Below are 13,342 nucleotides of genomic sequence, written 5' to 3' on the forward strand. Positions count from 1 at the left end.
AGAGAACCACATGCTTTCATATCTGATAAACAAAAGTAGCCTGTCAATCTCTTCCCAATCCTTTGTTCCCAACTGCTCTGATCTGTTAATATTCTAATATAGCTACCAAGGTAGGATATGGTAACTCAAACAATATTGTGTGTGTGTGTGTGTGTGTGTGTGTGTGTGTGTGTGTGTATCTTTCCTGTTTTAGCAGTTACTGGCCATTATGACCGTTGGGGGTTACATTTTCTCTTGTGTGCGTATGGGGATAATAAGAGCACCTACTTTTCAGGGTTACATTGGTTAAATGCAGGTAAAGCTCTTAGATATTTATTGTGTGTGTGTGTGTGTGTGTGTGTGTGTGTGTGTGTGTGTGTCTGTGTGTGTTTTAATACACAAACCCTCCCCACATGTGAAAAGCCTTCTCCTTTTTCAGTGCTAGTCAGATATCAAGGACTGCCATGAGGTAGGCTAGAGAGATAAGTGCAAATCATTTCCAGGACTATGGTACAGGCAACATACATGGTATCCAGCAAAGTGCATGGTGAGTGCTTCCTCTCCCATTACATTGCAAAATAATTCATAGAATACAGACTGGAAGCAGGTAGTTAATTAGGCTGTGAGAAGGTGAGTTCAAGTCAGTCCTGATCATAACAAGGCATATGTCACCAGGGTTAGAAAATCTCCAAATCTTCTAAGACTGTCGGATGAGGTTTTCAAAAATGATGTTCCCTGCTACCTGCAGTTTTGGCAAGATTTGCTGCTGGGTTTGGAATTTGTCTGTGCAAGATAGTCTGTGTAAGAGGGTATTGAGAGGACAGATAAAGCTGATTTTATATCCTTAACCATTATTCTCTCATAGTGGTTGGCTGACACACAGCCTTGCCTGCAGGCATTTTCTGAGTCACACTGAATTCCAGGGCCTCTCTCAACAAAGGTATGCTGCCACTCATCTGCCCACCATGTATCCATGGGAGCTGAGACTCCTATGAGAGTTCTCCTCGCTCTATTCCAATTTTTTTTTCCCTGAGGGTTTCCTGGTGAACAAAAATCTAATGCCTGGATGAGGAGGTAGATCTGCATTGAGATCCCAATTCCTGTTGTATCTTAACAGTTGATGACATTAATTTAACCCCTTGTGAGCTACTGCCCTGTGAAAAGTGTGCAATTAATCTTTATTTTATGACTGTCACAAAGTTATAAGGACAGGGAAAGTGAAAGGAGGAATTCCAAGGTCATAAACTAATGACATTATACAAACCCTAACCTTAAGTATAGTTATTCAAATTCTACCCCTTTTGTGGTGGCTCATTAAAAAGCCCTGCTTATTGAAGGATTCCTGAATGACTCCAAGTCATAATGGGTTGCCCTTCTTGGAACTCCCACTGAAGAATATACACTTTGTAATCCACTTGTTTTCTAAGTATTTTACATCCATTATTTTTCCTCCCTAAACTGTACCTAAGCTCGTTGTATGTAGACATGTATCACTTTCTACCTGGATGAATTCTTCCCCACATCTAAGCAACACTTAGCCCTCAGAGGAGTTCAAAAAGTACATAGTTGACAGGGTTTAAGATTTAAATTTCTTTTGAAGCACTCATAGCTTAACATGCAAGGCCCAGGATGCCTTTGTCAATGCATTATTCACCATCTCCACAGCCAGTATTTCAGTCACAACAGAAGAATTATCAAGTCCTTTATGCCAGTTGCTTTTTCTCATGCTATTTGTTTTACCAGGAAGATTCTTCCTAGCTTTTCTCCCTCTAACTTCTTACTCTTTTTTTGAGACTCAGATGAAATCTGTTTTCTTTTGATTATCTTTTTTAGGCAGCATCAGTTCATGTCCACATGACATTCATGTCCACACTGATGTCCCCATCAAAACAATTCACTCATCATAATGTAGTTATCACGTTTATCTTCTCTGCTAAACTCTGACCTTCGCAAGGACAGAGACCATAGCTTTTAAAACATATCGCACAGTATGTTCTCAATTACATTTGTTAAACTGGATCGATTTGATTTTTCCATTCTGGGCTTGAACAAGATCTACAATGAACATTTTGCAACAATGCATTAGCATTTGGATACCGACATCTTATTCTTCTGCTTTCTAAGTGCTTGTCACTCTCCCTGATTTAGGCTAACATCTGGCCCATCTTCAGGTTGATTTATCAAATTGCTTTCCCACCAAATGTGTGGCAACCAGCTGGCAGACCTCTCAGTTTGACTGTGTCTGGTTCTACCTAAACCTGCCAGTTCAGGTGCCTTTAGGGATTACAAATACTAAGCCTGATCCTACTTGAGAATCTCAAAGTATGGGCAGAACCATTAAACTCACTGTAAATCTCACTGCTGAAACTCTTACTTTTTTAATTTTTAACTTTTTAATATTTAAAAAATATATATTTTATTGATCTTTACAGAGAGGAAGGAAGAGGGATAGAGAGCTAGAAACATCACATCAAGGAAAGAGAAACATCGACCAGCTGCCTCTTGCACACCCCTACCAGGGATGTGCCTGCAGCCAAGGTATATGCCCTTGACCAGAATCGAGCCCAGGACCCTTCAGTCCACAGGCCAAACTGGTTTTGGCTGAAACTCTTTTTTATTTACAAAGGGACATAGTTAGCTTTCTCCAGAATTTAGCTAATTTAAAAAAGATGAATGCATAATCTTGAATCAAAATAACACTGATTCTGACTGTTTTGTTTTTGTTTTGTTTTTGTTTTTTACTTTGGGCAAGTGACTTGATCTACTGAGCTATACTTTTTACTCTGCAAATGGGGAATAAAATGGGCTTGTCATGAAGATTACATGATGATGCTTATGAAGTCCTTAGCATAGAACTCATGATAAATATGATTACTGCAATGATTCCCCTTAACTTTCTGTGAAAGCTACTCTGTTCTAGGCTTGTATTAGAACTTATTCTAGGATTGATGTAGACATATGAAAGCAGAGATAACTAAAGGGCTTCTTGCTCTCCAGGACTTCAATCATGTTGGAGCAAAAGTAAGACACATTTTAAAATGTATAACAAGATTTTGAGAGCAATTCTGGAGATGTACAATGGGTTGAGGAGCACAAAGGACAGAGATATAACCCAACCTACTGAGTTAAGAAAGAGTCTCTGGATCATGAGGATGTTTAAGGTACAGGAGAGTGTCAGTGCCATCTGAGTAACTGACCTCTTCAGATATCCTCAACTCCATCAATGGTAGTAAACAGTGCCCCCACCTATTGGGACTGAGGACACTCATCCCAGTCACACACCCTTCCGGATCACTACCACAGCCTCACTGCCATTCACATTTAAGTCTAACAGAACTCATCTCCCGATGCCTTCTATTACCATTTTTGTCCTCCAGTGTAATAAGTCCTGCATGCCTATCTCCACTCATATCCTACTTTCCCATCTCCATAAAGCAGAATCACTTGCTCCATTCCCTTTCTTATCTTTAAATCCCTCAACTGAAACCACTGGAATTCAGATTCTATCATTAGCCAAATCTCTTTTACCTTTAAACTCTTCTCTGAATGTTTCCTTCAACCTCTTGCTTTAATAGAATACTGACTTCTCCTCAAACAATTCTGCCTGTCCCCCACCCCCTGGCTTCTGTTTCCCATCTAGCTCTTGTAAGTGGAGACCTTTTGGATCTCACATGGCCCTTTCACCATTAAGCTTATAAGTGGGATCACTGTCTTTCTGCCTTTTATCAGCATTTCCACATCATTTGCACTCCGTACTCCAGGGATGTACTGGACCTGGCTTAAATCTACTTGTGTGAGAGATGATTATACACATCTCTTCTCAACTCTATGTTTGGTAATATTCTGTTAGTAGCTGTGAGTCACCCTGGTACATGCTCCATCATGGAAATTGACATTAACTAAAAATTAGGGCTATTTTGTTTTGTTCCTTAGATGTGTTCCCCAGAGGGCTGGTCAAGATACATCTATGTCCAAATGGCTGCCATACACTCTGAAAACCTATAGTTTCAGACCCCACCACCCTTAATTCCTGGTTTATTGTCATTCATTCTAATATTACACTGTCTTAGTACATGGATATTTTAATATAGTTGTAGATAAATAACATTTCAAAAACCCTCATCTACTCTTAGCTTCTCATCTCTATGACCTCAACCCTCTTCTCCAAAAATATTGTCTTCCCACTCTACCTTAGACTCTTTCTACCTCCATAAATTTTATTTACTATAATAGAAAACCTCCATAATTAATTATCTCACTAATAATAAATTAATGGATCTCATTTTCCAGCACCATTGCCTAACATTCCAGCTTACTTCCTCTAGTACTCCTAATGCCAATAATCCTTTTACTTCACCAGGACCTTCCATTCCTTTATCTAACCACTTCATATTTGTCCCTTGCCCATTTGAAGTCCTGCATGTCTTCCTTATACAGCTTCAATTCCATGGCAAACAGGTTAACCACTTCTTTGAATAAAATCTTAAATTTTTGAACCCTCTGATTGTTTGCAGATTTCACTTGGCAAAACACAATTTAAATACAACTCTGAACTTATTCTGTCCCTGTACCTGGCAGCTAACTGTGGCTAGAGAAAATGAAACAAAACACAAACAGACTGGTTAGTCTCCCTTTAAATGATAATTATGGTCATCAGGTTAGCATTTATTATGGTCAGGCATACTCACACATCCCCAATCCATTCATTTTAACATTTCCCTAGCAACTTTTCTACCTCCTATATCATCATTCTTTTCTCTTTATATTAGGCTACTCTCATTGACACAACTTTTTATTTGTATTTATTTCCTGTTGAAACAATCCTTTGGAACACACCTTTCAGCTAGTACTCTAGTTCTTACTTTCCTTTCTATATTTAAATTCCTTGAAAGGGTTACCTAGGTCTATCTTTGATACTTTTTTTTCAGTTTTAAACTAGTTCAAATGGACTACTATCCTTACCATGCTGCCACAAAAGCTTAAATAAATATTTGTTGCAAAATGCAATGGTCAATTCTCTGTCCTTTTATCTTCTTCCATGAACTATCATCATCTTTTGAAATAGTTAATCACTGTCTCATCCATAATAATAACATTCATTCTGTTCCTCTTACCTTATTTTATTCCTTCTTATTTTGACCTCATAAGAATGAACTACCTCTGGGCTTAGTTTTTGGTCTTCTTTCTTCCCCCCCCCAACCCCCCATCTATTTATGGCTGACTTTCAATGTTACTTTTGCATCACTTTTAGGTATATTGCATAATGTTAGACATTAATATACTTTATAAAAATTCCCCTACCTAATATTTCCAGTACCCACTTGCCAATATGCATACTTATTACAATATTAGAGGCCCAGTGCACAAAATTTGTGTACAGGGTGTGGTGTCCCTCAGCCCAGCAATATTACTGACTATATTTCCTATACTGAACTTTACATCACTGTGATTATTTTGTAAGTGTCTTCTTTATCTGCTCTCATTCCCTTGGTGACCTGTTCTAGGCTCATGGCTTTAAATGCCATTGATAGGCAATGAATTTCAAATTTATTATTTCAGCCAGACCTTTCTTCTGAACCACTAACTCATATATCCAGCCATTTACTAAACACATACACTGACATGTTACAACCATCACAAAACTAACATGCCCCAAACTAAACTCTTATTCTTTATTGGGGAAGTTGCTTAAGATGATAAATTAGTTAGTTAGGTAGGTAGATAGATAGATAGATAGATAGAAAGATAGATAGATTCATAGGTGATAGTTAGATAGATAAAAGTTATCATTGCCCCTCTATTTCAATCGCATCCACTTCAATCAATAATGAAATGCTGTTGCCTTTATCTTCAAAATATATTCAGGAACTGACCATCTTTTTCACTTCCACTAGACTCTCTTTCATTTCTTGCCTGACTACTCAAATAGTCCTCTTTTCACCCTTGCCTCTCTGCAGCCTATTCTTAAATTAGCAGTCAGAATGAACATCTCAAAACATAAATCAGATATTCCCACATGGTCCAAGGTCTCCCTACTTCAAACTCAGAAGAAAGAGTTCCTGACTTGGCCTACAAGTTTTTGTTTTTTCTTGATTTCCTCCCACTTATAAATTTAAACTCACTTACTGTACTCCCCTCAACTCACTGGATTCTCCTTGCTTGCTAGAACCTACTCCAAGATGAACCCAACTTGGAGGCTTTTGCAATGGCTGTCTCCCTGCCTAGAACACTGTTCCCACAATAGTCTTTGTGGGTCTGTGTTCATATCCTGAAAGTCTGTGCTCTAATGTCATTTTTCAGTGGAAACTACTCAGACTATTGTAGTTACAGGTACTACTCATTCCTTGACCTGCTCCTGTCTCAGGTAACTGCATTATTCATCTCTCTCTCTCTCTCTCTCTCTCTCTCTCTCTCTCTCTCTCTCTCTCTCTCCATTGCACTTATAATACCCTACTTGCTCGATAATGTATTTATTCATTGTATTTATTGTCTGTGACCCCCTGCTATCACATAATCTCCAAAAGTACAGACATTTAAGAAACATTTTTAATTTCTAATTTATGTCTATTATATTCCAAATTTTTCTAGGAAGTGTTTGGCATACAGCAGACAATTAAAAGTATTTTATGAATAAATAGCTGAGATGAAAAATTTTAAAATGCATGAGCTAGTCAGGGAATGCTATCTCTGTTCTTTAATTCCAATGTTTTTATTATTTAATGAGTTCACAGCCTTCTTTTATGTCATAAAAAATCCATGTTAGAAGCTGCATCTCCGAGGGGGTTTTCTGTAAGTTTGTCTAAATTTTCTTTAAATATCTATCATATAATAATGGCTATATATATATATATATATATATATACATATATATAATTTTTAAATACTGCCATAATATATTGGATATAGCAACTTTTAATTGTGATAAGAAAAACTAAACTTCACTGGAAATTGGTCTGTTCACTGGTAAATTGGGCATAGTATATACTTAACTTTATTTTTTAGAGAATTAAACAAAAGTACAATTTATGGCATAAATTAGGTACTTAGGATGTAGTAGAAATTACAAAATAAACATGAACATATTAGGTGAATGAATAGATGAATATATTATTTAGCCAATGTAACTAAAATATGCCCTTTTAGAAAATCTTTGAGAATTTCATTAAAAATAAATTAAATATTAAACATAATTTGTATTAAAGTCATTTTGGTTTTCATTTTGAATAAAGTAAAAGCCACACTATGCTTATACCATCTAAATAATCTATTTACATTATTAGATGACACTATATTGGTGATTTAGGTTTATGACAGAAGACATCTAATTTGGTAAACTCACAAGAATAATTATGTTCATGTTCTACAGTTTTATATTACATTGATTTATCCATAAAACATAGGTATTCCTGATATGAGAAATAAATTAGAGTTAGATATTAACTATGTGGTTTTTAATCTAATCAATGGATTTTTAAAGCCCAAATGGCTTTGTTTTATTCTTAATGTATGCCATAAAAGGTGCATTCTATAGTGCTCTAGAAAATTGACATTGCAAAATGCATATCCCTCTCCCTTAATTTAAGCATGTAGACCCTGACCCTATAAGTTTGAAGTACTTGTTAATTAGGTATAAGATGAAATTCAACTATCCCTTACTATAAGCCCATCAAATATAATGGGTCCTATTTCAAGCCAGCCTCATGAGGTGAGAATCTGAAAGTGGCAGCTTATGCCAATTGGTCATCTAATTGTTTTTCATGACTTTGATCCAAATAATGTTTCTATCACTTTTATTTCATATTCACCTATGCTATTCAGGTTCATCTTGAGAGGTAGATCTTTCCATTATGAAGTCTAGAGCTCCTGGCAAACAAGATTGTGCCCATGTGGAATATTGCCATAAAATACTAAGAAAGCAGAGGCTGTGGTAGGGGTGAAGTATAGCACATCATCAAAATAGACTTGAAAAGACTAAATTATTGCCCAGAAGTCTCAATTTGGAGCAACATAAGACAAAAGACAGGGCTAAATCTTTGTTTCTCAGTGTTACCATGTATAAAATGCAATAAAATATATAAGGTTTCTATGAGAAACAAATAGGACAGGATGTGTGAAATAGTTTAGAAACACCTGTTATATAAATATAAGAAGCACTTTATAGAAATAGTACAAAGTAGGATGTGTGTGTGTGTGTGCTCACGCACACACATACACCAGCTCTATAATTTTTTAACCAAAAATGAAAAAATATATTAAATTAACTTGACATCTTTAACTATAAAAACAACAGCAGTGCTGAAACAGATTTTGCTTAGTGGATAGTGTCAGCCTGCGGACTGAAAAGTCCCAGGTTCAATTCTGGTCAAGGGCATGTACCTTGGTTGCTGGCACATCCCCAGGAGGGCGTGTGCAAGAGGCTGCTGACTGATGTTTCTCTCTCATTGATGTTTTTAACTCTCTATCCCTCTCTCTTCCTCTCTGTAAGAAATCAATAAAATATGTATTAAGAAAAAAACAACAGTGTAATGCAGAGAAGAAACCATTAATTTATTTAGAATCTTTGCCTCAATATTTCCTGCCTGTGTAACCTTGTGTGAGAGGCTGAAACTCGGTCTTAATTTCCTTTTTAATGAAAGAAAGACAATGTAGCATGTAAATATATATATATATATATATATATATATATATATATATATATATCCATAGCAGTGTTGTTGTGAAGGTAGATGACATAATGCATATAAATGCACTCAGCATATGGTACATACTCCCTAAATACTACTGATCTCCCTTTGTTGGGGAGTCATCTTTCAATCACCAATTCTATTAACATGAATCTTTTCAGTAGAGATTATAATAGTTTGGCATTTTACAATCCATAATAAGTTTGTATACCAGAATAATAATACTCACTGAGCACTTATAGGCATAAACCATATCTATATAAGACAGTGAACTTAATCACTCAATGTTGTTTGTGTTCTAACTGCTCCATCAACTGGCTGCTCTCCCCTCTCCCTCATCTAGGGCCTCCCTGTTACCTGGAATGCAACAATTTTGAAATTGGGCCAATTAATTACTCTACAATGGCCTTTAAGTGTTCAAATGAAAGGAATTTTTCATTTTAAATCAAAAGCCAGAGATAATTTGGCTTAATGAGGAAGACACCTTGAAAGCCAAGATAGGCTAAAAGCTAGTCTCATGCACTAAACAATCAAGTTGTGAATGCAAAGGAAAAGTTATTGATGGAAATTACAAGTGCTATCATTCAGTGACCATATGGATGACAAGAAAGTGCAACTGTATTATTTCTATTATGGAGAAAGTTTTAGTGGTCTGGATAGAAGATTTAAAAAATGAACAACAGTCCCTTAGCCAAAGCCTAGTCCCCAGCAAGGTCCTTTAATTGTATAAAGGCTGAAAGAGGTGAGGCAGCGGCAGAGGAAAAGTTTGAAGCTGGCAGAGGTTGGTTCATGAGGTTTAAGAAGCTGTCTCTATTATCTAAACGTACAAGGTGAAGCAGCCGGTGCTGATGTGGAAAGTACAGAAAGTTATCCAGGAGATATAGCTGAGTGAATTAGTTAAATTGACTAAACAACAGGTTTTCAATGTAGAGAAAATGCTTTTATTTTGGGAGAAGCTGACATCCAGGACTTTCATAGCTAGAGAGAAGTCAATGGCTGGCTTCAAAGACCCAAAGGGCAGGTTAAGTCTCTTGTTGGAGGCTAATGCAGTTGTCACTTTAAGTTAAAGCCAGTGCTCATTTGCCATTCTGACTATCCTAGGGACTTTAAGAATTATGCTAAGACCACTCTGCCTCTACCCTATAAATGAAACAACAAAGCCTGGATGACATTACATCAGTTTACAATATGGTTACTGAATATTTTATGTCCACTGTTGAGACTTATTGCTCAGAAGAAGCAAAACCAAACAAAAACAAAACAAAACCCACCTGCTTTCTAAATAGTTTTATTGGTTATTAAGAATACACCTGGTCACTCATGAGCTCTCATGGAGATGTACATTGAGATCAATATTGTTTTCATACCTCCTAACACAGCATCCATCCTGCAGCCCATGGATAAAGGAGTAATTTCAACTTTCAAGTTTTATTATCTAAGAAATACATTTCATAAAGACAATGATTCCTCTGATGAATCTGAGCAAGGTGAATTTAAAGTCTTTTGGAAAGCATCACTACTCTAGATACCACTGAGAACATTTTTGATTCATGGGAAGAGGTCAAAATATCACCATTAATAGGAGATTGGAAAAAAGTTGATTCCAATCCCCATCAATGGCTTTGAGGGCTCCATAACTTCAATGTGAAGGAGTAGCTGCAGATATGGTAGAAATAGCAAGATAATTAGAATTAGAAGTAGAACCTGAGGATGTGACTCAATAGCTATAATCTCATGATAAAACTTTAATTGATGAGGAGTCATTTCTTATGGATAATCAAATAAAATGGTTTCTTGAGATGGAATCCACTCCTGGTAAAAATGCTGTGATCATTATTAAAATGACAACACAAAACCTAAAATATTATATTAGCTTAGTTGATAAAGAAGTGACAGGATTTGAAATGATTTTGGAAAAAAGTACTACTGTAAGTAAAATGATATAAAATAACATCACATGCTACAGAGAAATCACTTGTGAGAGGAAGAGTTAATCACTGAGGCAAAATTCTGCATTGTGAAATTGCTGCAGCTGCTCCAACTTTCAGCAACCACCACCCCATCAATTATCAGCATCAAGGCAAGACCCTCCACGAGCAAAAATACTACAATTCACTGAAGGCTCAGATGATGGTTAAACTTTTTAGCAATTTTACATGCAATAGGAAACCAAAAAACATTTGTGTGGCTTGCTTTATTGCAATGTTTTCTTTATTGAGGTGGTCTGACATTGAACCTGAATATCTCCAAGGTCTGCCTGTACTCTGTGCCAGGCATTATTCACAGTACTTGTATTCACTACTTTAATTTTTACAACCCTACCATAAATTAGATTGTTAACTTCATTTTATAGATGAGAAAGAGATGTACTGAGAAGCCACAGGACTTTCCCAAGCTCAAACAACTAATAAGCAATGTAGCCAGGATGTAAATTCATGCAGTTCTGAAACCCATTCTCTTAAAACCTTTAATGTACCACTTCACTTTAGCTCAGTGACTACAATGGTCTATGTTGGGGGAGGGGGAATCAAGAAGACAACAAGATAAAAACTTTTATGGATTCTGGAAGACTTTTCTACTCTTGTGAACAAAATGTTAGCCTCTTCCAGGTGGTATAAATCTAACACTAAGCATCCACAATGTGGGCAAAGAGGAAAAGGTTGGCATGTCTGGGGTGTGATGTGGGTGGGAAAATGTTTCCTTAGCTTTCTGTAGCATATGATTCTATATTCCTAGAATTTGTACAGGAAGAGGAGCTTATGTGTCTTACATTATACATTTAACTTTTTTACAGGTTCCTTTGCTTTATAAACCTCCCAGGGCTTCCCTGTTGCCGTCCAGGTGAAGCCAGAACATTTTTCCCCAGCTTTATTAAGGTATATTTGATAAATAAAATTGTATATATTGAAAGTGTACAATGTGATCAGTTGATGTATATCATAAAATATTCACCACAAGCAGCTCTCACCTTACAAAATTACCTTTTGTGTGTCTGCCTGGCAAGAATGCTAGATAGTTCTATTTTTTAATTTTTTTTAAAGAACCTCCATCATGTTTTCCATAATGGCTCTACTAATTTTAATTTATACCATCTGTGTACTAGGGTCCCCTTATTTCCACATCCTCACTAACACTTATCTTCTTTTGTTGTTGTTGTTGTTATTTTCTGAGAATAACTATCTTAACAGGTGTGAGGTGGCAGAGATCTCATTAGGCTTTTGAGAAGGCTAAACTTGTACATGTGCCAGTGTAAGACATGCCCTGGCATATCTATGTCATCAGTCTAAGACAGTACACCCTCTCTCTTTCCACACACACACACACACACACACACACACACACACACAACTTGGTCACCATGGGGCCAGTGATAGTCCCTAAATACTGCTAACACTTCACTTTGCTATAGCTATACCTTGCTACTAAATCACTTGGTATAGAAGGCACCTTGGTGAACTTCTAACCTACCCCGCAATGGACATTTAAATAACATCTACTCTATAAAGGATTTCCTAGATCCTCCTAGAAAAATTAATTCTTTTTTGTTTTCCTACACTGGGGTATTTTTATTTCAACTACTGTATGGATCATAATTAATTGCTTTAATGACTGTGTCTCTCAGTAGGATATGAGCTTTTCCAGAGGCAGAACTGTGCCTCATTCATCTATCTCCACTCATTACTTGATGATTTGCTTAATATACAGGCAATTCTCAATATATGTTTACCAAATGAAATGTGATTAATTGTATCATAAACACATCTAGGGAGAAAATAATACATCCTTCATAATTTTCTGAGAAGCAAGCACTAAAAGTATTGAAAAATCATAAAAAGAAAACAGTACAGTAGAATAAGTATCTAAAGACAAGTACAGGTAAGCACTAGAGTTTTGGCAGGGTTATTTTGAAATGTTCAGCCTTTTCATTTGGAGTAATGATGGCAGTATAGTGAGGTGGACTTTAAACATAAGGTGGACTTTGTGGTCTTATACAAATACTAGAGGCTTAGTGCAGAAATTAGTGGACAGGTGGGGTTTCTAGGCCTGGCAGGCAATCAGCTTTCCTGCCTCCCCAGCCTCTCTGCATCCCCACCTCCTCCTTCCCTCACCACCTGAGTCCACCACCACCCTCCCCCAGTTCCCCATCCCAGCACTGGGCCCTGACTCTAATCAGGCAATCAGGACCAACTGGCCAGGGGAAGGGGTCAACCACCACTATGGCTGATCAGGGCCTAATGGATGGGTGGAGGGCCAGGAGGAGGGACCCAAGAGGTTGCCAGCAGGCCCCATCAGCAATCAGGGCCAGCAGGTTGGGGACAGCTCCTGTGTTAAGTATATTTATAAAATGACTCCTCACTAAGAAAACCATATGAAAAACAACTGGTAGGTGACCAGAATAGCTAAAGGGCAGATCCTTTCTTTTTCATACATCTGTCATCGGCCATGTATTTGCATATGTCACTGTAGTGGAGGTCCTCATTGCTGTCATTATCCAATATTTCTAGAGCTTATCATGTCAGAGAGATTATAGACATGGTACAGAGCTTCCATGGCTTTTTGTTTTTTTATCAGACACCAAGGTATTTTAATAAATTCTCTCCTGAGGAGGAAGAGCCATAAGCAATATCTCCTCTCCTTTGATCATCTTCAGTGGTGCTCAGACATGCTGCTCTGAACTT

Source organism: Pipistrellus kuhlii, unplaced genomic scaffold (assembly GCF_014108245.1).
Source record: "Pipistrellus kuhlii isolate mPipKuh1 unplaced genomic scaffold, mPipKuh1.p scaffold_m20_p_9, whole genome shotgun sequence".
In the NCBI taxonomy this organism is placed as follows: domain Eukaryota; kingdom Metazoa; phylum Chordata; class Mammalia; order Chiroptera; family Vespertilionidae; genus Pipistrellus; species Pipistrellus kuhlii.